Below are 24666 nucleotides of genomic sequence, written 5' to 3' on the forward strand. Positions count from 1 at the left end.
GTCGCACAATGGACACTGTTGGTAGTGGTTGATATATGGGACCCTTGTATGATGTTAGGCATGTTTGCTTCATTAAGTTCACAACTTTTAATATGCACTGTTTATGCATGTTCACATATAAGTCATATAAAAATAATAGGGTGGATTTGGGGAAAAATACTCCAAATGTAAGATACTTTGGTTACTAGTAATATTTTGAGGATTCTCTTTAATCATTAGTTAAAAATGTTTGACAACAATGTAAGGCATTTGTGGAGGATGAGGTATGAGAGTCCTGTATGTCATGTATGTTTTGTAAGTTCACAACTATTACTTTACATTTTTTGTTTACATAATTTTATGTAAGAGTGACAGACTTCAATAAATGAAGAAAATGGAAAGAAAAAAAAAAAAAAAACACCCGCAATTCAGAAGTCCCCTGGGTGGAATAAGAGAATGGAGGTAATGAAGGAAAGAATCAGGGACATGGAATGTAGACCGGTAACATGATCTAATGAAGAACACAGACTGGGGGAAAAGGCTAAACTAAAGTTAGCAGGAGGAGACGGGGCAAGATGGCATCTGAGTGAGTGCACCTCATAATCTCTCCTGCAAAGAAGTGGCTGATTAGGGATGGAGTCCTGCTGGACTGAGCAGTTTCAGGTACAGGGCAGGAGGTGTCTGGAAGCCGATTTGGTGAGACAGCGACAGAAGAGATTCTTGCAAGAGGTAGAATTTTGGGTTTCTGACACAGAGGTCAGAAGTTGTGGGCAGGACCCTTCCCCCTAGGGCTGGTGGCCCAGCTGCAGTGATCCCTGAAAACTTTGCTGTGCTGAGGTGTTCCCAAACCCCGAGTGGGCTGTTTCGGGGGCTTGGAGGGCAGGAGGTCTCTGGATGTCAATTTGGTGAGACAGCGACAGAAGAGATTCTTGCAAGAGGTAGAATTCTGGGTTTCTGACACAGAGGTCAGAAGTTGTGGGCAGGACCCTTCCCCCTAGGGCTGGTGGCCCAGCTGCAGTGATCCCTGAAAACTTTGCTATGCTGAGGTGTTCTCAAACTCTGAGCAGGCTGTTTCAGGGGCTTGGAGGGCAGGAGGTGTCTTGATATCGATTTGGTGAGACAGTGACAGAAGAGATTCTTGCAAGAGGTGGAATTTTGGGTTTCAGACACGGAGGTCAGAAGTTGTAGGTGGAATCTTCCCCCTAGGACTGGCGGCCCGGCTGTGGCAATCCCTGAAAACTTGGTTCTGCTGTGGTGTCCCCAGACCCTGAGAAGGCTGTTTCAGGGGCTTGCAGGGCAGGAGGTGTCTGGAGGTCGATTTGGTGAGACAGTGACAGAAGAGATTCTTGTGAGAGGTGGAATTTGGGGTTTTTGACACGGAGGTCAGAAGTTGTGTGCAGGACCCCTCCCCCTAGGGCTGGCAGCCCAGCCATGGCAATCCCTGAAAACTTTGTTGTGTTGTAGTGTTCCCAAACTCCATGTTTACCAGAAGCATGGTTCCCAGTTCTGTATCCCCTAAACCCTGGTAGCCCACACTCCAGAGACTCACATACCTTGAGTCTGCAATATCACAGACTTCCCATTCCTGAATCCACCGCACCAAGAGATCCATCTGAGGTCAGTGATTACCCTAGCCTTCCAAGTTTTTTTTTTCTTTGAGCTTGGAGGAGCATGCCAGCTGACTTGGGGAGAGTCTGGGAAGAAAGGAGAGGGGAATCTGAGGAGAAAGCCCAATTTATCTAAACATCCTGGGATAGGAAACTTCCATCTGGGAGAAGGTGGAATCAGAAAATCAATTAGACCTCCCCTAGCACACCTAAGGGGAAGGGACTGTAGGACGTGTTATCCAAGCTTCCAATAGCATATTTGGGGTTTCTGGTGAGGTGTAGGTGCTCTCATGCTGGAAATAGAGAGTCATACTCTTCTGTGTTGAGTTGGTTCAACTAGGACTCACTTGAATCTCCTATGGGACCTCTCAGGCAGCTTCCCTGCTGCCCTGGGAGAGAGAGAAGTGAGGAAGGGGGAAAGGAGGAAGGCCAGATCCCTAAGCATTTTATTTAACTGCAAAGAGGATTCTTAGCTTGAAACTTTGGTTCTTTCTTTTTTTTTTTGTCATGGTTGCTACTGTTGCATTGTCTCCTGCTCTTTTCTCCCGTTTTATTACCCAAGGTCCTTTTTCATTTATTTTGTTTTTCTCTCTTTTTCTAGCTTGTTCCCCCCTTCCTTTCTTTGTTCCCCCCTTCTCTTCTCTTTTTTTTCCCCTTTTTCTCTCTTTTTCTTCTTTTTTTATTTTATCTTCTTTATATAATAGGTGCTGAAGGGAGCACTTCACATTTGCTGTTTCCTCATCATCCATTTCTTCTTTTCTGTGTGTATTGATTTTGGACACCTACACTCTCCCCTTTCCTTTACATCTTTCTAACCTCCATCATCTACTGTTTCTCTTACATTCTACCTCCCTTTCTTTGGCCCCCAAATTGTCTGACTTTTTATTTCTAATAACTTTGTTCTGTTTTCTGTCTTTTATTCACTATTGATATTATTGACTTTCTTTTCTCTTTCCTTTCTCTCATGAAAACACTGGCCTTTTAACTTACTATATTCCTCCCAATATTCAGTTGACTGTCTCATTATAGGTACTCTACTTACTGCTATAACTTTACACAACTTAAATAAGTCTAATATCTACTCTCCTAGATCTCACATTGTTGCACTGTTAACAATTATTACCAATACTACTTCATACATTTTCTTTTCTTACTTATTTTGTTTCCTCTGGCCCTAAACTTAGCCAGCAACAAGAAAATAGAGTAAGAAGAGCAAAGTGACAAAGATAAGATGTAACACTTCTGCACGAACAACACTAATTAATCCCCATGACTAGACAAAGAAGCTAAGGAACTGATTAAACCCAACAAGATAAAATGATGACTAGACAGCAACAAAAAACTACAAACCAAACCAATAATCAGGAAAACATGGCCAAATACAATGAACAAACTAAAAACGAGTAAGAGAGCAGAACATCGGAGAAGTAATTAAAGCAATCAAAACATATATTAGAGACCAGCTTAATGAAGTAAAGGAAAGATTAACAACATGAAGAAAACACTTGGAGAGAATAGAGAAGAAATTTCAGTCATACACAAAGAGATAACAGATATGATGATGATGAACACCACAGTTCAAGAAATCAAAAATACGCTCTTAGCAAATAGCAGCAGATTACAAGAGGCAGAGGAGAGAATTAGTGACATGGAAGACAGTACATGTGAAATCAAACAGATAGTAGAACTGATCGATAAAAATATAGAAAAAACCCAGCTGTGACTTAGGGACCTGAATGAAAATGCAAAACACACAAACATATATATCATAGGCATCCCAGAAGGAGAAGAGAAGGGAAAGGGCACAGAAGGGGTGTTGGAGGAAATAATGGCTGAAAACTCACAAAATCTACTGAGGGAGATGGATGGACATGTCCAGGAAGCACAACACACTGCAAACACCATAAATCCCAACAGGCCTACCCCAGGATGTATACTTGTCAAATTACCCAATGTTCAAGACAAAGAGAAAATTCTAAAAGCAGCAAGAGAAAAGAAAGCCACTACATACAAGGGAGGCTCCATAATATTAACTGCTGATTTCTCATCTGAAACAATGGAGGCAAGAAGGCAATGGTATGATAGACTCAAGGTACCAAAAGAAAAACATTTCTGACTACGAATACTCTACCCACCTAAACTAGCATTTAAAAATGATGGAGAGTTCAAAATATTCACAGATAAACAGAAATTAAAAGAGTATGCCAACAAGAACCCTACCCTTCAAGAAATACTAAAGGAGTTCTGCAGGAAGAAAGATAAAAACAGGAGAGGCAGAGTTGGAAGACAGTGTAAGAGCAACAAAAAAGACAAAAAGAGAAGAAAAGCAAACAAACAAAACTGAAAAACACAAGTCCAAAGAAAATATGGCTAACATAAATAATTTCTTAAAAGTAATAACACTGAATGTCAATGGATTAAATTCACCTGTCAAGAGATCAGACTGGAAGACTGGATAAAGAAATATGACCCATCTATATGCTGTCCAGAAGAAACACATCTTAGACCAAGGAATTCATGGAGGTTGAAAGTTAATGACTGGAAAACAATCTTATGAGCAAACAATAACCAAAAAAAGGCAGGAGTAGCTATATTAATATCAGACAAAATAGACTTTAAATGTGAAACAATTGTGAGAGACTAAGATGGATACTACATATTAGTGAAAGGGACAATCTGTCAAGAAGATCAAACAATCATAAATATTTATGTTCCTAAGAAGGGCACCTCTAAATACATGAGGCAAACACTGGAAAAACTAAGTAAAAGAATAGATGCCTCTAAAATTATAGTGGGGGACTTTAATACACCACTATCAACTTTGGACAGAACATCTCAGAAGAGAATCAATAAAGAAACAAAAACTTTGAACAGTATATTAGAGGAGCTAGACCTAATAGACATATACAAATCACTACACATGAATACAGCAGGATATACATTTTTCTCAAGTGCACATGGATCATTTTCCAAGATAAACCATATGTTAGGGCACAAAGAAAGGCTCAAGGAATTCAGAAAGATCAAAATCATAAAAAATAATTTCTCTGACCACAGTGGCGCAAAGCTGGAAATCTACAAGGGCCAAGGGCCCAGTTTTTACACCAAGATATGGAAATTAAACAGTAGACTGTTAGAAAAACAGTCAAAGAGGAAATCTCAAAAGAAATTAATAACTACCTTGAAACTAATGAAAATGATAACACAACATACCAAAACATACGGGATGCAGCAAAAGCAGTACTGAGCGGGAAATTTATAGCCATAAATTCATACATCCAAAAAGAAGAGCCAAAATTGAAGAACTAACTGCACATTTGGAGGAATTAGTAAAAAAAAAAAAAAAAGTAATCCAACAGGAAGAAGAAAGAAAGAACAAAGATAAGAGCAGAACTAAATGAAATAGAAAATAAGAAAGCACTTGAAAAGATAAATAAAACCAAGAGCTGGTTCTTTGAGAAGATCAATAAAATTGACAAACCCTTAGGTAGACTAACGAAGAAAAAAAGAGAGAAGATGCAAATATACAAAATAAGAAATGAGAAAGGAGATATCACCACTGACCCCACAGAAATAAAGACTAACATAAGAGCATACTTTGAAAAACTATATTCCAAAAAAAAATGACAATTCAGAGGAAATGGACAAATTCCTAGAAACACATAAGCAGCCTATATTGATGAAAGAAGAAATTGATGATCTCAACAAACCAATCACAAGTAAAGAGGTAGAATCAGTCATTAAAAACCTACCAATTAAGAAGAGCCCCGGGCAAGACGGCTTCACAGGTGAATTCTACAAAACATTCCAGAAAGAACTAACACCAATCCTGCTGAAACTCTTCCAAAAAATCGAAACAGAAGGAACATTACCAACCTCATTCTATGATGCCAACATTACCCTAGTACCAAAGCCAAAGACATCACAAGAAAGGATATAGACCAATTTCTCTAATGAACCTAGACATAAAAATCCTCAACAAAATACTTGCTAGCTGTATTCAACAACACATTAAGCGAATTATTCACCATAACCCAGTGGGATTCATTCCGGGTATGCAAGGATGGTTCAACATAAGAAAATCAATCAATGTAATACACCATATAAACAGAGTGAAGGAAAAAAATCACGTGATTATATCTATAGATGCATAAAAAGCATTTGACAAAATACACACCCTTTCCTCATTAAAAAAAAAAAACTGCAAAAGATCGGAATACAAGGAAATTTTCTGAACATGATAAAGAGCATATATGAAAAACCTACAGCCAACATCATTTACAATGGTGAAATCCTAAAATCTTTCCCTCTAAGATCAGGAACAAGACAAGGATGCCCACTCTCACCTCTTCTATTTAACATTGTCTTAGAAGTACCTGCTCGAGCACTGAGGCAAGAACTAGATATAAAAGGCATTCAAATTGGAAAGGAAGAGGTCAAAATTTCATTATTTGCAGATGACATGATTCTATACATAGAAAACGCTGAGAGGTCTACAACAAAGCTTCCAGAACTCATAAATGAGTTTAGTAAAGTTGCAGGTTATACGATCAAAGCACAAAAATCAGTAGCATTTCTGTACACCAATAATGAGCAAGCTCAGGAGGAAATCAAGAAACAAATACCATTTACAATAGTAAATAAAAAATCAAATACCTAGGAATAAATTTACTGAAGATGTAAAATACGTACACACAGAGAACTACACAACACTGTTCAAGGAAATCAAAGAAGACCTAAATAAATGGAAGAATATTCCCTGTTCATGGATAGGAAGACTAAATATTATTAAGATGTCTCTCCTACCAAAACTGATCTACACATTCAACACAATCACAATAAAAATCAACACAGCATTCTTTAATGAACTAGAAAAACTAGCTATGAAATTTATTTGTAAAGGAAAGAGGCCCCGAATAGCCAAAGACATACTGAAAAAGAAAAATGAAAGTGGAGGAAACATACTACCTGACTTCAAAACATACTACGAAGCTACAGTAGTGAAAACAGTATGGCACTGGCACAAGGATAGATACACTGACAAATGGAACCAAATTGAGAGTTCTGATATAAATCCTCCTATATACAGTCAAACAATATTCGATAAGGCCACCAAACCCTCTCAACTGGGAGAGAATGGCCTCCTCAACAAGTGGTGCCTCAGTGGCAGACTTGGCCTAGTGGTTAGGGTGTCCATCTAACCCAAGGGAGGTCCACGGTTCAAACCCCGGGCTTCCTTGACCATGTGGAGGTGGCCTATGCTGGCCCATGTGCAGTGCTGATGTGCACAAGGAGTGCCGTGCCACGCAGGGGTGCCCCCTGTGTAGGGGAACCCACGCGCAAGGAGTGTGCTCCGTAAGTAGAGCCGCCCAGCACAAAAGAAAGTGCAGCCTCCCCACGAATGGCACCACACACACAGAGAGCTGACACACAAGATGACGCAACAATGAGAAACACAGATTCCCCTGTAGGTGACAACAGAAGCAGACGAAAAAGACGCAGCAAATAGACACAGAGAACAGACAACTGGGGTAGAGGGTGGGAAAAGGAGAGAAACAAACAAACAAACAAAAGGAAAAAAAAAAAAGGTGCCTGGGGAACTGGATATCCATTTGTAAAAGAATGAAAGAGGATTACCAACTCACACCTTATACAAAAATCAACTCGAGATGGATCAAAGACCTAAAAATAAGAGCTAAGCCCATAAAGACTTTGGAAAGCAATGTTGGAAACCATCTACAGGATCTTGTATTAGGAAATGGCTTCATGAACTTCACACCCAAAGACATGTTAAATGACACCAAAACTGTATAGGGGCCGATAGGCTAAAATGTAAATCATAAGGTAAAACATAAGATAACTAAAAATTTAGAAAATTGTATAGTCTAAAATATAAACCACAATGTAAACACAAATGTTACCTTGTTTGAAAGCTATTGTCTCAATTACTGTACATCAGTTTCAGTAAATATATTATAAATATGTAAAAAGATTATTGCTGTGGAAGAGAAAAGGGTTTTATGTTGGATATGTGGGAGTACCGTATATTGTATATACAAATTACTGTGATCTAAAACTTTTGTGAAAACAAGCTTAATAATTAGGAAAAAAAAAGAATGGACATAGACACTGAGGAAAAGACGGAAGAAGTTGCCTTGCCAATTTGCATACAGGGCAACACTTATTGCAGTGATGGAAGGCAAAACATCAAAAACAAAGCTTTTGCATTTTTAAATTTTTTGATACCCCAATTAATTTTTACCTTAATTTTTCTAAATTAATATGTATTCTATATCTAACCTTTAAACCCATCACAATATTCCATTTTACTATTAATGGAACCTGGCAATATATTGGACTTCATTTTTGAATAAGTTTTGGATCACAGAGAGTTTCAACATGGCAGGGGAGGAATACTGGTGTGGGATGTTATTGACAGGGGACACATGGTTGGCAGGGAGTTCTCTGAGGTACATATCCACGGTACATAAAAATATTTGGATATTTTCATAGTGGTTATAATTAAAAACAAGTGAGGGAGTGCTATGTTCTTAGCCAGGGGAGCTCTATCACATTCCCTAAAGGAACAGCAACAATCCCCCAAGTGCAACAGCAAAGACCAAAAAAGAAGGAAGGTCCAACAATGAGCCCTTGATACTAATGACTATGTTTGTCAGCCTGTGCACCTGAAATAAGAACAAGGCCTAGAGCTGCAGGGTACCTAAGAGTTACCTCTTGAGAACCTCCATGTTGCTCAAATGTGGCCAGTCCCGAAGCCAAACTCAGCATGTAAATGCATTGCCTTCCCCCCAGCGTGGGCCATGACTCCTGGGGATGAGCCTCCCTGGTGCCAAGGGATTACTATCAAGTACCAGCTGATGATGTAACTAGAAAATGACCTTGAATAAAAGGGTCAACTCAGACCAGCAGAATATCTCAGTCTACATATAATACCAGGAGTTAAAAATGCTTTTTGACCTGAATAAAAGGGGGAAATGGAAAGGACAAATGTGTTTATATGGCTGAGTCTCCATAAGCTGGGAGGTTATCAGAGGAGTCGCCCTTATGCACACCTCAGCGGAGTCCCACAAAGTAGATACAACCCCAGGTACTGGTTCTTCTGAGGGCTACAGAGATCCACAGGTTCTATGGTCATGGCAGATGGAGTTCAGTGCCATGTCAGTTGGCCCTACTTTGGAGTTTGTGTTTCTGTGTGATGGAGCTGGGCTCAGATGTGATCTTTGTCCACAAGCCTCTCCTGTTACTTTTACCAGACCTGTAGTTGGCACTGGGGTTTAGTGTATACCCAGGGAACCTGAATCTCTGGACAGACCATGTGATAGCCAGGTCCTAAGCCTCAACAGACTTGCAACTACTACACTCTGGTTTATTGGACTTACCCACTCAGCTAACAGGGACGTGAAGAAGGTCATCCACCACACCAGGGAGCCAAGAGTGCCTACAACTGAAAGCAGGAGAATTGCATTCAGCAACCATGTGGAATCCATGCCCCCTCTTGATACAGATGTGGACACAACCATTCCAAGGTACACATAATGGAGGAATAGAGTATGGATTAGCATGGTCTTACTGATATTCTATACATAAACTATTGTGATTAGTAATCGAAGAAAATGTGGCATTGGTGTGGAGAAAGTAGCAATGGTGGCTGCTGGGGGTAGGGAGTGGGAGGAAGAGATGTGATGTGGGGGCATTTTCGGGACTTGGAGTTGTCCTGGGTGGTGCTGCGGAGACAGTTACCGGACACTGTATGTCCTCCCATGGCCCAATGGGTGGACTGTGGGAGAGTGTGGGCTATGGTGTGGACCGTTCACCATGAGGTGCAGCGGTACTCAGAGATGTGTTCACCAAGTGCAGTGAATGTCTCATGATGATGGAAGAGGTTGTTATGGGAGGAGGAGTGGAGTGAGGGGGTGGGGGGTATAAGGGGACCTCATATTTTTTAACATAACATTAAAAAAAGAAAGACAAAAAAAAGAGAAAACAACAAAACACAGATTCCTGGTGCCACTGATAAGGATAGAAGCAGTCACAGAAGAACACAGTGAATGGACACAGAGAGCAGACAACTGGGGGGAGGGGAAAGGGAGAGGGAGAAATACAACATTAATCTTAAAATAAATAAAGTTAACAGAACGTCAGAAAGCTGTAGGACAGTTAACATTCAAGCTAAATGCTGATGGGAGAAGAAAGAATGGTTCACAATAAATATGGGCTAAAACAGACTGAACACTACCCAACCTTGTGGCACACAGATCCGAGAAGCTAAGAAAATCACACCCTGACACATCATTAAAAAAAAACAGCTGATAATCAAAGATGAAAAATTCTGAAAGGAACCTAAGAAAAATGACACATTATAGGAGAATAACAATTTGAAGGCCTGTCATTTTTCCTCAGATCCAGTAAGAGGCCAGAAGAGGGTAAAACAGGATCTTTAAAGTGCTGAAATAAAAAAATACCAACCCAGAATACTACATACAGCAAAATCTGTTCAAGGATTGAAGACAAAAAAGAAGACAGATGAAGAGGACAGAGAAATCTAAATTCATCACTTGACAAGTTGCTCTGTAAAGATGCGAAAGCAACATCTTCAGATAGAAGAGAAATAATTGTAAGAGGAAAACTTTGAACTTCATGACCAGAGATGGTGAGTATCTGGGTATATATGACAACCTATTTCACAATTGTTAATTTTTTTTATTAAATAGTTTTTCTTAAAGATACATAGATGACAAGAAATGTTACATTAAAAAATATAAGAGGTTCCCACACACCCCACAACCCACCCTCCCAACTCCTCCCACATCAATAACCTCTTTCATCATTGGGGCACATTCATTGCATTGGGTGAATACATTTTGGAGCACTGCTGTACTGCATGGATTATAGTTCACATTGAAGTTTACACTCTTCCTCAGTACATTCAGTGAGTTATGCAGGGTATATAATGTCCAGCATCTGTCCCAGCAATATCATTTAGGATAACTCCAAGTCCCCAAAATGCCCCCACATCACATCACTTCTTTCCTCTCCCTGTTCTCATCAAGTACCGTGGCCACTTTCTCCAGATCAATGCTATGGTTTCTTCCATTACTAGTCACAATAGTTCTAAGGTAGAATACCAGTAAGTCCACTCTAATCCATATTTAATCCTCCCTCTTGTTGGACCCTGGGTTGGTGATGTCCACTCCACCACTGTATTGAGAGGGGGCTTAGATTCCACATGGTTGATGGATGCGATTCTCTTGTTTGGAGTTGTAGGCACTCTTGGTTCCCTTGTGTGTTGCTTGACCATCTTCACCGTCCTGTCAGCCAACCTGTGCAAGTCCAACAACCTGTGCAAGTCCAACAAACTGGAGAGTAGGAGCTGCAACTCTGCTCAGGGCCTGAGTGGAACATGGCCAGTCCAGAGATTGAAGTCTCCAGGGTCTACACCAACCCCAGCACTAACCACAGGTTCAGTAAAAGTGACAGAAGAGGCTTATGTAGAAAGTTCACATCTGAATCCAATGCCATCACACTCAGGAACACAAATTCAATATACAAATGAATAATGAGCAGAAATCGGATGATTTTGGGGGTAGATGGCCATACTGCAGGTACAGGAAATGCATATGACAATTATAACCAAGAGTAGGGTTTAAATACCCTATATAACTGTGAGGCATCTACGTTTTACTTGAATTGTTAAAGCATTAACTGATTAGTATGTGAGAACTTATACCCAGAGCACCCACTGAAAACAATTCCAAACAAAGTAAAAAACTGGAGAACCAGATCAGCCTTTATCTAGGAGATACGATTAAGCAGCTAAAAGAGTGGCACAGAGGGTTTTTATGTGAACAAAAATATTCATTTCTCTTGGCTAGAGCATGCCATTGGTTTTGTTTTCTAGGGTTTTTTTTTTGTACAGTCACAGAACTTTATTTCTAAATCAGACAGTAAGTACTCAAAGGTTAAAGTTTATAAAAAAAAAAAAAAAAGAGAACATAAATACCTATATTGACAATGTCCTAATTCTAGTGCCCAAGAGGAATTCTAACCAATGCGAAAACAAGTGATGGCCCTGAACTAGAAACAACTTCAAGAGTTTTTGGTTGCGGTTGTCACTGGTGTCCCGGTTTCTTGGAAGAACCTACCTATGACTTTCCATTTCATGGCCCCCTACTTTGAATTCTCAGGCATTCCTAATCCTAGGGCTATAGTCGCTGGGCAAGCTTTGCTCCTCCCAAGGGCCAAAGACCTATCAGGACAATGAAAGAAGGGCTCTGATGGCTTGGGAATACAGAATCTGCATTCAGGCCTCTGAGGGTCAGGGGAGGCCTGGCCTCCCTCCTGTCCAGACCCAGGCCTTAAGAGAAAACTCCCTAACAAAGCACAGAAAGCAGCTCCACCCAGAACTCCGGGATCTCTCTGAACCATGCACCATAGAAAATGCTGTCAGGAGCTCAGACTCCATTCCAGGTTTGCTGCCCCTGAGAAGGAGAGAGGTCCAGCCCTGTCTGTCTCCCAGCTGCTCCACAGGTACACAAAGAATGTGAGTGAGGATGGGCATCTTCCTATCTCCTCAGCCTCCATGAAAACCCCAAGAAAGATCCAGATCAATCAGGCCTCCAGTCACCACAGAGGAGAAAAAAGTTAAGGGATGGCTCACCCACATCTGACAGTTCCAGGCACCATTAACATTTAACATAATATTCCTCTGCTGTCACACAGGTGAGGGGCCCACCTGAGGCTGCCATCATGCGTGTGTGCGCAAGCACACCCCAGCTAGGGTACTGAGTCACTGCTGAGGATCTAGACCCAGGAAAAGGAAGCAGTGCTCTGGATGATTCAACAGTTCCCCGGGTGGAAAGACTGAAGCATCCCTGCATGCAGCACCTCACAACCTTCCTGTACTTTCCCTGGCCTGCTCCTGGACTGCTCCTCCACCAACTGCCCCTGCAGCTTCCCACAATAATTCACAGCTAAGGATATGGGAAGGACTCCCCAGGCCCAGGGCTCAGCCTGGGATCCACTGCAGTGGCCACCTAGGTGGGTCCTTTGTCTAGAAGAAATGCTGCTCAGCAGACCCATCCTTTCCTCACTGTCCCAGCCCCACCTGACATGCTGGCACACCCTCTCCCCTCAGCCTCTTTCACCTTGCTGAGCCCTGCTGCCACCCCATCGTCAGATACCAACCACGCTGGGCTGTGTGCTAGGCCCTCTTCTGCCCTGGATCCCGGCTGCGACGGTTTGCTCGGTCGGTAGAGGTGGGGTCTGGCTGCGGACAAGGGGTCGGTCCCACTTGGGACAAGGGGTCGGTCCGGCAGCAGACGAGGGATCGGTCTCACAGAGGTTGCGCGGTTCGGCTGACGGGGTCGCCCGGGGAAGCCGGCGACGAAGGGGTCGCCCAGGGAAGCAGGCGACGAACTGGGGAAAAGGGAGGCCAGGCCCTTGTCGGGGGCTCTCAGGACTGGAGGGCGCACGGCAGAAGAACTACCGCGGAGACAAGGTAAACACGCAAGTCCACTTTATTGAGGGAGAGGCAACAGTTTTATAGGGGCTGGGGAAAGCTGATTGGTCGAAGCCACGCCCTGTTCTGATTGATTGCCGGAGAAAGGTCAGTGGGCGGTACTGGACGGGGGAGGGGTGGTAGTTAGGGATTGGCTGTTGCTGTTGCTGGGGGAAGTGGCAGGGTTTAGTGATTGGTGGCTGCTGTTGCTGGGGGAAGGGGCAGGGTTTAGGGACTGGTGGCTGCTGTTGCTGGGGTGGAGGGCAGACTTGAGTTTCCCACCCACGCCTGGCTGTTGCTGCTGTCGGGGGGAGGGAAAAGGGCAGACTGGATTTTTCCGCCCTGCGCCTGCGCAGGGAGAAAGAAGAAGAAGGGTGCCGCCCCACAGGCATCGTGTGGCGCCGTCCGGGAGGAGGGGCAGCCGCGGAAGCATGGCTGCCAAGAAGGGGAGACCCGAGGGCACTCTGCGCCCATGCCGAGCTTCCTTCAGGGGTGGCGGTGAGTCCGACCAGCCACCCTATTATGGGGGCAGCGGCTTGGCCTGCCACAGCTGCTCCCCCGCCAGGCCAGCAAACCACACTTCAGCCCGAGGGGTGACCGCACCTGGCCCCACAGGAGGTGGGAACTGTGAAAGAAGCCCAAAGCCTGCTCCTGCAGCTGCTACTGAGGGTCCTCCTCCTTCATGGTAAAACCCATTTCGGGGAGACCCCTGAATGGGGAGAGAGGAGTCCCTCTGCATCCCTGAGTCTCTGTGACAGCTGCAGCTGATGCCGGTTCTGCCTTCCCCACAGCTCCCAGCACCTCCTCCCTCCCCAGGTATCCCTTCATATTCAGAATGAGGTCAGTGATCCTGGTGTGTGTGAACTCTCCTCACTCCTTCTCATGGACACCCCTTCCACCACTGGGCCTGGGGACCATCACTCCATGGGCCTTACAGAGGTTGCTTCTGCAGCCACTTCTAGCCCCTCAACCAGCACACCTGCAGCCTTGGCTTCCCACCTTCCAAACTTGGGGGGGACTCTGAGGAATACCACATCCCTTCACCCCACTGCTCTGTGGGCCTCCTGCTGACTGCAGTGTGACTACCTTCCCATCTGACCAGACACTTCAGACATACCCAGTGGCAGCACTGCCTCAGCCTGCACACACTTGGGTTCTGCAGCCCTACCCCGAAATGTAAACTCCCCTTTACCCCTAGAGCCACCCACCATCTCTATTTGGAGTTCCTGGTGGGCAGCCTCATGGAGCCATCAGCTCTAACCATTCTTTCCAGTTTGCAAACCTCACAGCTCCCAATTCAACCTCTCCTCATGGCTAGCCAACCCCGGGCAGCACCACACAACTGTGTGGCACTTTGGGGGAATGATACACCCAAGTTCCACCTTGTGCAGCCATGCCAGGCTCCAGCTGGTCTTTGGGTCCACCCCCACTGTTCTCTCCTCTGACACAGTCAGTGCCTCTGGCTTTGCAGCCACCACCATGCCCTGTTGCTGTGTGACCAATTCAAGCCCAACATGAAGCAGCGATGCTCAACATTAGGCAGCACCACCCCAGTCGTCTCCAGGTTGGGGGCTTTAGGAGCACAGAAGAGTTTTGGGAACCAAGTGAAGGTCACAGATAGGAGCTCCAAAATTGAAGCACTCAGTGTAAGAGCAGAAAGGAGTGGGCCCCCCCACACCACGAATCACTGTGAGGTAAGCTGAGGCCTAAAGCCGGGAGAACCTGAAGCCGTGGGAACCTGGAGCCAGAGTACCCTGTGGCCAACATAGGGACCAGCACCCCTAAGAGTATCCCTGTGTTTGGAGGCACTGATGCCCCTACATGCTGCCCAATACCCAGGGGCCTGCCCTGGCAGGGCCCCCTTACCTCCCGTGGAGGGTCCAGAACCTCTCAGAGCCCTGTTGCGTTTACATGAACGTCCATCCCAACCTTTATTCCCACCAAACCCACCAAGAGCAGCTTGGCCTTCAGGGTTCTCTCATAATGAGTCAGGGCTTTGCAGGAGACAGAACTGGTGGGCCCTCAGCCCATCCACTCCTCTCCGGGTGGGCTTCCACCATCTCAGGGTCTAAGAGGCAAATGTTGGCCTGAGGCAGCAGAACCTCAAGAAGCAGCCTTGTCCACTTTTCTGCAGGCTGGATCTGGTGTTGTTCAGTTTAAAAATGTTACATAAATAGACCCTTTTCTCTTCACTCCTAGAGCCAGCTGGAGCCCCAGAGACAAAGGTTTCCATTTCCTCTGTGTTTCCTGCAGTTTTGCTTCTCAAGTTGGGGGTTTGTGCTGTCATCTGGTAGGATCCCAGCAGTAAGATTACTGGACAGGAGAGGAGCCCTCGGCCTGCCCCCTCCAGATGTGGAGCTGGCAGAACCCACTGCTGCCCATGGGTACCTCCTGCCTTTCCCATTTTCCTTGTCAGTCTTCCAGATCTTTTATAAATGAAACCTGGTTCTTTCACATAATTTTTCTATCCTCTGTAAATCAAGTATAGAGAAGCCATTGACTTGTAGAATTGGAGACAGATGAAGGAAGGATTAACTCTTTCAAGTTTCTGATGTCTCAGCTAATGGGGTGGGGAAAGTAGCACAACAGAGGAAATCTGAGTAGAAACCTGACCTATAAACATTAAAAATGTGTTTAGACTTTAAGGGATGGGAGCTCATGCTATAGTGGATCCAGGGAAAGGAAAGATGGGGTGCCCAGGGTAAAAGTGGTCTGGGGAAATGGATTGGTAGATGGGGAACCTGGGGTGAAGAGGGCCCTGGAGAGGGGGAGAGATAGGTGGAGGCCCAAGACAGTGGGCCCAGGGCAGGGGACTCAGACTGTGGAATATGCTGAGTCATCACTACTACACACAATAAAACACATGGGATATATTAAGGGTTTTGAAGCTGGTGGTTATTTTTACTTTTAATTAAGTTTAGACAAATCACAGATCACCTAGAGAGTGTGAGCTTGGCATCCAGGCCACAGGACCAGAGTGAACAAGGGATGAAAAGTCACCTCTGCTCTGTGAACACTGAAATGCATATGTCTAAGATATGACATATTCCTAGAGATTTTATCTTAAAATAAGCATAGGATCCACTGAGTCCATCACTCTCCTTTCAGAGGAATAGGGATGGAAGGAGGCTATTTGGGGAGGCGGACAAGTTAAAATTAGATTTTAATTATAAAACAAAGTCTAAAAATTAGGGATGTTTTCTTATCACCATTTTACAGATGAGGAATAGGCAAAAAGACCTCAATTACTTTCCCTGAAATGACCACCAAGTGCATGTCAGGATCTAAGTATAGGGAAGCAGTCTGTCTTCAGGCTAAACCACTGTGAATATGACTTCAGAAGTCAAAATTCCACCCAAGTTGGCCTGACCTCAAAGTCAATGACAAGTCTCAACTACATCCAAGTGCCACAAATGTGAGTCTGAAAGTGCCTGCCCTGCCAGGAGAGTCACTGTATACATGGTGGAAACAGCTGAGCACCAGGCACTGTCCTCCACTCTTTACACTCTATTAAATGGTGAGTGAGTGATGACTGTATATGTGCCCCTGTGTTAGGCCCAGGGCAGGGAGGGATAAATGAAACTTTATGGAAGTGATTGACAATCCAGCAAGAGATAAAGAATCAGCAAATACAACTTAAAGGGTCAGTGTTAGGGTAACAGAGCAGGTAAGAAAAATGTTGGAGTGGATGTGGTTCAAGCAGTTGAGCACCTGCTGCCCACATGGGATGTCCCAGGTTTAGTTCCTGGTGCCTCCTAAAAGCAAAAAAGCAAACAAATGAATAAATCAACTCAAAGGAGCCTATGTGGCTCAGTGGTTCGGGGCCAGCTTCCCACATACAAGGTCCCAGGTTCAACGCCCAGACCTGGTAACACAAGACAAAAAAATTTTTTTACCTAAGTCAGAAGAGACGAGACTGGAGCTGGGGATCAAAGGAGGAGAAGGAAGCAGCCAAGGTGTGAGAGGCTATTTCCACATCAAGGAAACAGTCAGTGACAAGTAGAGAAGGAAGACAGAGCATGAGTCACTGGGTAACCTCCAAGGTAGGTGGGCATAGCAAACAAACCCATTAAAAAGGGTACAGTATTTAGATAGACATTTCTTTAAAAAAGATACACAAATGGGAAATAATCATATGAAAACATGCTCAAGTCCATTAGCCATTAGGGAAAGGCACATCAAAAGCATGATGGGTTATCACTCCACACCATTCAAATGGAAATTATTTTTTAAACTGTAAACTAGCAAGTGCTGGTATCGATGCAGATAAACAGGAAACCTTATACACTGTTGGTTGGAATGTAAAATAATGCATTGGCTGTGGAAAACAGTTTTGCAGTTTCTCAAAAAGTTAAACTTAGAATTACCATATGACCTGGCAATCCCACTTCTGGACATATATCCAAAAGAAATGAAAGCAGAGATTCAGACAGGTATTTGTATGCCAATCTTCAGAGCACAACAGACAAAAGGCAGAAGTCAAATAACCACCAACAGATGAATGGATAAACAAAATGTGGTAAATATATACAATGGAACATGATTCAACTGTAAGAAACAATGAAACTCTGATGCATGTGACAACATGGATGAATCATGAAGACATTATGTTCAGTGAAATAAGCCAAACACAAAAGGACAAATATTATATGATCTCACTGGTATAAACTAATTATAATAATCAAACTCATAGATTTACAATCTAGAATATAAGTTACCAAGGGATAGAACAGTGGTAGAGAATGGAAAGCTGATGCTCAAATTGTACATAATTTCTATTTAGGTTGACTGTAAATCTTTGGGAATGGATATTGGTGATGGAAGGACCTTACTATGGAGCATGTTTGTGAATGTGGTTGAGGGAAGTAGTTTTAGGTTATATACGTTACTAGAAGGAAAGTTAGAACCCCAAACATGGGACTGTTTAACTACGTGAACACTGTTGTGGATGATGCACTGCAGTTAATAGTACAAATATGAGGTTGTTATTTCATGAATTATAACCTATGACACTACTACATGTTGTTAATAATAGGAAAGTATATGGAAAAATATACCTAATGTAAATGGACTATACTTACCAGTAATATCTTAATATTCTTTCATCAATCATAACCAAGGTAGCACACTAATGCAGAGTCAACAAGAAGGATACATGGGAACACAGTTTTTACATGAATTTTCTGTAAACATAAAACTTCCCTAATTTTAAAAAATTACAATAATTAAGAAAGCATTATGCTAAGTGAAAGAATCTAGGCACACAATACCACATATTCTATGATTTCATTACTACAAAATGTAAAGATAAATTTATAGAGATGGAATTAGATTACAGGTTATGTAGGGCTGGGTATGGTAGAGGGATTGAGAGGTGACTGCTAAGGGTATGGGGTTTTTCTTCTTGGAATGATGAAATTGTTCTAAACTTGATTGTGGTGATGAATGCACAACTCTGTGATTATACTTAAGTCACTGTTGGCACACTTTGGATAGATTTATGGCATGTGACTGTATCTCAATAAAACTGCTTTAAAGACTCAGGCACACATTGTGGAGGTCCTTGTAGTACAGTATAATAACTCTGCATTTTACTGTAAGTTGGGAATGCATGGGGATTTCACTAAAGAGTGACAAGGGACTGAGACCTGCCTTAGGTTTGAACAGGATCATTCAGGTTGCTAGATAAAAATCGACCACAGTGGCAAGCAGGTCAACGGCAGATCAGTTATGCAGCTATCACAGTAGTCCAGGCGAGCAATATGGTGGATGAGACAGAACAGCAACAGTTAGGGAAACCAGGTGGTCAGGTTTTGCACATATTTGAAGTGTTGATGCTGGATTGATGTGGGGTAAGAAAATGACAAAATCCCAAAATCCAAATGATAGAGGAATGAACAAACAGGAGGAATGCAACTATGGACTAAATTAGACTGTTATTATTCTAATAATGGAAGAACTTGTAACATTGATAGACAGTGGACACAAGAGGTTCTGAGGGGAGGGAGAGGGAAGAAGAGGAGTTAACATGGGGCATTTTTGAAACACTGGAATAATTTGGCATGATACTGCAATAACAGATACAACTCATACATTTTTTCAAAACTTATAAAAATGTGCTGTGCAAAGTGTAAAACATAATGTAAACTACAGACCATGCTTAGTAGCAATGCTTCAATATGTGGTCATCACGTGAAACAAATGGACCACACTAATGAAAGATATTCATGGGAAAAGGGTGTTAAAGGGAAGGAGTAGGATATATGGGAATTCCCCATATTTTGATGGAACATCAATGTCATCTAAAGCTCCTTTAAAAATAGAGAAAAAAAATTTTTTGCTTCAAATTATGACACTGAAGCAGAAGTATCAATGGAGTCATGCTAGGCAAGAGAAAGACTGGGGCATCATCAGAACTAGTTCATAATTGAACACATGGAAAGATTCCAAAGGGACAGTACACTGACTGAGACCGTAAAAAAAAACAAAAAACTGATACATTGGTCTTCACCAAACTTTAAACCACTGATCTGCAAAAGAACTATAAAGGCAAACTACCAACGGAATAATATTTGGAAATTTAACTATGACAAAGAAAGAACAGATACCTAGAATATCTGGAACAGGTATCTAGAATATTGGGACTGGATGTGGCTGAAGCAGTTGAGTGCCTGTTTCTCACAAGGGAGGTTCTGGGTTCAGTTTCAAATACCTGCTAAAATAAACAAAAACACGCAAACAAAGGAAAAAACATGGCTTAGTGGTAGAGTACTAGCTTCCCACTTACAAGGTCCTGGGTTCAATCCCTTGCCCTAGTACCATATACACACAAAAAACAATATAGATATCTAGAATAAATTAAAAGAATTTCAAATTTCTCAAAATTCAACAATGAGAAAACAATTCTGTTAGAAAATGGGCAATACTTATGAATAAACTTTTCACCATAGTAGATATATGGATGGGAAATAAGTACATGAAGAGATGCTTGATATAATTAGCTATTAGAGACATGTAACCTACACCATTATCACACATAACTACACACTATTAAAGCAACTAAAATAAAAAGTGACAACACCAAATGCTGGTGAAATTACAGAGAAACTGAATCTCTCATCCATTGCTTAAGGGAATGTAAAATGGTACAGTCACTCTGAAACTAGTTAGCCTGGAAGCGGCTGTGGCTCAGTCAGTTGGGCTCCCATCTACCATATGGGAGGCCCTGGGTTTGCATCCCGGGGCCTCCTTGTGAAGGCAGGCTTGCCCGCACGCTGTGGAGAGCCTCCAGCCCAGGCACTGCGGAGTGCCACCGAGCCCGCAAGCGCAGCTGAGTGCCAACTCAGAAAGGTGACACAACAAAATAAAAGGGAGACAAGCAAAAACACAGAAGTGCATGCAGTGAATGGACACAGAATAGACAAGAAGCAAGCCACAAGGGGGGGCGGAGGGAAATAAAATAAAAATAAATACAGACACAGAAGAACGTACAGCGAATGGACACAGAGAGCAGACAGCAAGCAAAATGCCACAAAGTGGGGGAGGGGGTAAAAAAAGCCAAACTGGTTAGCAGTTTCTTATAAAACTAAATATATACTTATCATACAGCCCAGCAAGTGCACTTCTGCACATTAATCACATAGAAATGAAAACTTATGCCGAAACTAAAACATCAGTTTTTTCTTTTTAAAAGATTTAATCAAACAGATAAACCTCTAGGCTAACCAAACATAAAATAAAGAAGATACAAATTACCAATACCAGGAATGGAAGAGGGATCACTATTACTGGTTCGAGAGACGTTAAAAGGATAACTCAAACAAGACTATGAACATCCCTACGTCCAATAAGTTTATAACTTAGATGTAATGGCTCAAAATTCCTTGAGAGATGCAAACTATCAAAACTCACACAAGAACAGATATATAATCAGAATAGTCCTAGAGCCATTAAAAATTTGAATCAATAATTAATAACATTCCAAAAAAGAAAGGACCAGGTTCAGACACTGGCAAATTCTACCAAACATTTAAGGAAAAATGAAACCAATTCTCCACAATCTCTTTCAGAAAACAAAGCAGAGGTGACATTTCCTAACTCACTCTATGAGGACAACATTAGCCTAATGGCAAAACCAGATAACGATATTAAAGGAATGGAAAACACATACCAATATTTCTCATGAATATAAAACCAAAACTTTGTCACTGTTTAGGGGACTCCTGGAAGGAAAATTCATGTAACAGGACATATTCAAATGCCTGTCTTGACCCCTTCAGAATCTTTATTATTATTGTATATTTTGTGGGAAAAACACACACCCATTTTAAGAAAAATCAACTGTTGATAAAGCTACACAATGAAAGGTAAGCCTGCCTCTCATCTAGCCCCTACTCCCTCAGCTCTTCCCCCTCCCAGACACCCACCTACCAATTTCTCTCACCTCCTTGCTGGACAGGCCCACCGGGCACAAAAATAAGTGCCTGTGTCTGATTTTACAGCCTATTTTTTACACGATTTTTTTTAACTTAAATTTTTAAGTTATTCGGTCATTAAGTCAACCTTTCTTAAAGAAATTTCCATAACAGACCTAATAGTGTGACCATATGATATAAAGTCACATCAGGATACTCTTAGTGAGGGGGTGGGGCATGAAAAGGTAGGACAACAGACATAAACCAGGACTGCCCTGGACAAATGGGAACACACTATGTTAATAAAGAAGGGTCAGTTCCCTCCCCAGTGCACAGGACTAACACCTACCACAAACATCCCCAGGCTGCAGAGCTCAAGGTGGCCTGGCACCTGAGGAGCCACAGCCATCACCAAAGGCCTGGCTGCCGAAGCCTGGACGCCAACTGCCAAGGCCTGCAGCCTGCAGTTGAGCATCATGGGAGGAGGCAGGGCAGCTTCCAGGGCCACCCACCAACTGCCAAGGTCTGCAGCCTGGAGCTGAGCATCATGGGAGGGGGGGGGTGGCTTCCAGGGCCACCCACCAACTGCCAAGGCCTGCAGCCTGGAGCTGAGCATCATGGGAGGAGGCAGGGCAGCTTCCAGGGCCACCACCAACTGCCAAGGCCTGCAGCCTGGAGCTGAGCATCATGGGAGGAGGCAGGGCAGCTTCCAGGGCCACCCACCAACTGCCAAGGCCTGCAGCCTGGAGCTGAGCATCATGGGAGGAGGCAGGGCAGCTTCCAGGGCCACCCACCAACTGCCAAGGCCTGCAGCCTGGAGCTGAGCATCATGGGAGGAGGCAGGGCAGCTTCCAGGGCCACCCACCAACTGCCAAGGCCTGCAGCCTAGAGCTGAGCATCCTGGGAAGGGGGACAGCTTTCAGGCCCACCCACAGGCAGGCCCACCCCACCACAGGGCCCAGCCAGGGCCTAGGGACTGGGTTGGCCCCGCCCACCTCCTGGTTCAGGCACTCCAGGGTGCAGACACTGGACCATCTGTACCATTCCTCACATTTTTAGTTTTTTTTCCCAACTCCTTAACATTCTCCACTTAATGTGTTATCAGCTCTTTTGGCATTTCACCTTCTCTTTCTACTTAAGCATTATCTTGTCACCCTATTTCTTAGAGATTACATTTCAGGTTGAAGTATTTTTTGAATTTTATTTTCTTATTTCTTCTCATTCATTTTCTGCATTTTTTATAAAATTTATATCTTGTCATATATTGGGTATTTTCTTAATGCCTTTTATCTAATTTTCAGAAAGTACATTTCAGCACATAATGTAGATCACCATTTGTTGTGAATTTCTCTGCCCTCACTCCTTTTCTCCCTATTATTACCTTGGTACTTGAAAATAAAATAATGTGGATTTTTTTGTTAGTATTCATATAGTTTAAAAAAGTATATAGACAGAAATGAAATTGAAAACAGCTTTCCCAACAATATTGATCTGTTTCTCTCTCTACATTTTTCATGAAATGTTTTCAAGTAAGAAATCTTTCTTGCTGACATTTCTGGATTCTGTACTTCTACCACTCTTAAAACCGGGTCTTCACTCTCATTACTTCTATTGAACCTTTTGTTCCCTATTTTCTTCTTCCATCTGGCTACCAAATATTCCTGTTATATGTACTCCTCTACTGAAGAGGAAAATTACCACATTGCCAAAATCTAATCATTCCCTATAAATGTCTATATATTCTCAAAACCAGTTATCCATAAATGTCTATATATTTTAAAAATCAATTATCTATGTTATTTGAATAACTTATGCTGTATTTGTGAATTACCTTAATTTTTTATATTTATATTTATTGTATCCCTACAATCATTAGATTTTAGTTTCTCTTATTTTATAATGACTAAAGAGTTATCAACTTTCTATGTTTTATATCAATCTATTTTTATACAGATTTGGTGTTAGCAATCATAGTTCATATTCAGCAAATTCTTTAAAATTTCTATTGCTTTTGATTCACAATCACAGAGGTTCAGAGTCATTTATATTTGGACTACAATATTACCACCATATGGCATAATACGTATCATCAGGCACACATACCAGCACCCCCCAAAGTAATCTTTATAGTTCCCATGATCCCCAAGGATTGTGCTTAATATGTGCCCTTGCTCCATTAAAAGTACTATTTTATAAATAACCTCTAAAAGAAAAATTCATTTAATTGGTTTCACTGAATTTTTAAAATTTAAGAACACATCAAAATATTTCAGGTATTGTCTACCATTATCTTATTACTAAAACTTGAACATATGGATATTAGTAAGAATTAAGTTCTTCAAAACCATAAAAATGGAGGTATCCTACAATTAACTCACATTCCAGGATTTCAGAAATGCACTTGCAGGATGCCAACAATGTGGGGACTTTCTGCTGCTGACTAATTCATTTGTGGAAGTCATTCTACTGTGTTCACAGCTGCATCTAAAAAACCCACAGCTAACATCATACTCAATAGTGAAATACTGAAAAACTCTCCCATCAGGTCACAAACAAGGTAAGTTAGCTCACTTTCATCACTGCTTTTTAACACTGGACCTGAAGTTCTTGCCAAGCAAATGGGTAAGAAAAAGAAATAAAGTCATTCAAATTGGAATGGAAGAAGTAAAGCTTTCCTTACACACTGCCGACATAAGCTTTTAAATACATAATTTCAAAAGATTCAACATAACTAATGCAATATAGACTTTAAGCAAACTTGGATTGTATGAGATACACACAAAAAAGTCATTTTGTTTATATAGTACAGCAAAAAAAAAATCTGAAATGGACTTTTTTTCAAAGTCTATTCAATAAGCAGGCTAACAAATAAAATACCTAAGAATGAATGTAATGAAAGGATAGAAACACTGAAACACTAGCAAACACTCTTGATGAAACTGAAGAAGACCTAAACATATAGCAAGACATCCATTATTCAAGGATGATAAGACTGCATTGTTCTACTATCAGTACTACCCACAAGGAACTACAGACTCAAAATAGTTATAAAAATCACAGCAGGGTGCAGAGGTGGCTCAAGTGATTAGGCACCTGCCTACTATGTGGTAGGCCCAGGTTTGGTTCCTAAAAAAAGATAGATGAGCAA

The 24666-nt window shown here is 42.3% G+C and overlaps 1 long non-coding RNA gene across 1 annotated transcript in view; it reads right to left on the reverse strand.

Annotated features, from left to right (window-relative positions):
* LOC131276367 (uncharacterized) overlaps positions 1 to 24666 on the reverse strand; it is a 70999-nt gene that overhangs the window by 20270 nt on the left and 26063 nt on the right. Inside the window, exon 3 of the long non-coding RNA XR_009183880.1 lies at positions 19713 to 19819. This is a non-coding gene — a long non-coding RNA (uncharacterized lncRNA). The remainder of the gene's footprint in view (positions 1 to 19712; positions 19820 to 24666) is intronic.

This window comes from Dasypus novemcinctus, chromosome 28 (assembly GCF_030445035.2).
Source record: "Dasypus novemcinctus isolate mDasNov1 chromosome 28, mDasNov1.1.hap2, whole genome shotgun sequence".
In the NCBI taxonomy this organism is placed as follows: Eukaryota; Metazoa; Chordata; class Mammalia; order Cingulata; family Dasypodidae; genus Dasypus; species Dasypus novemcinctus.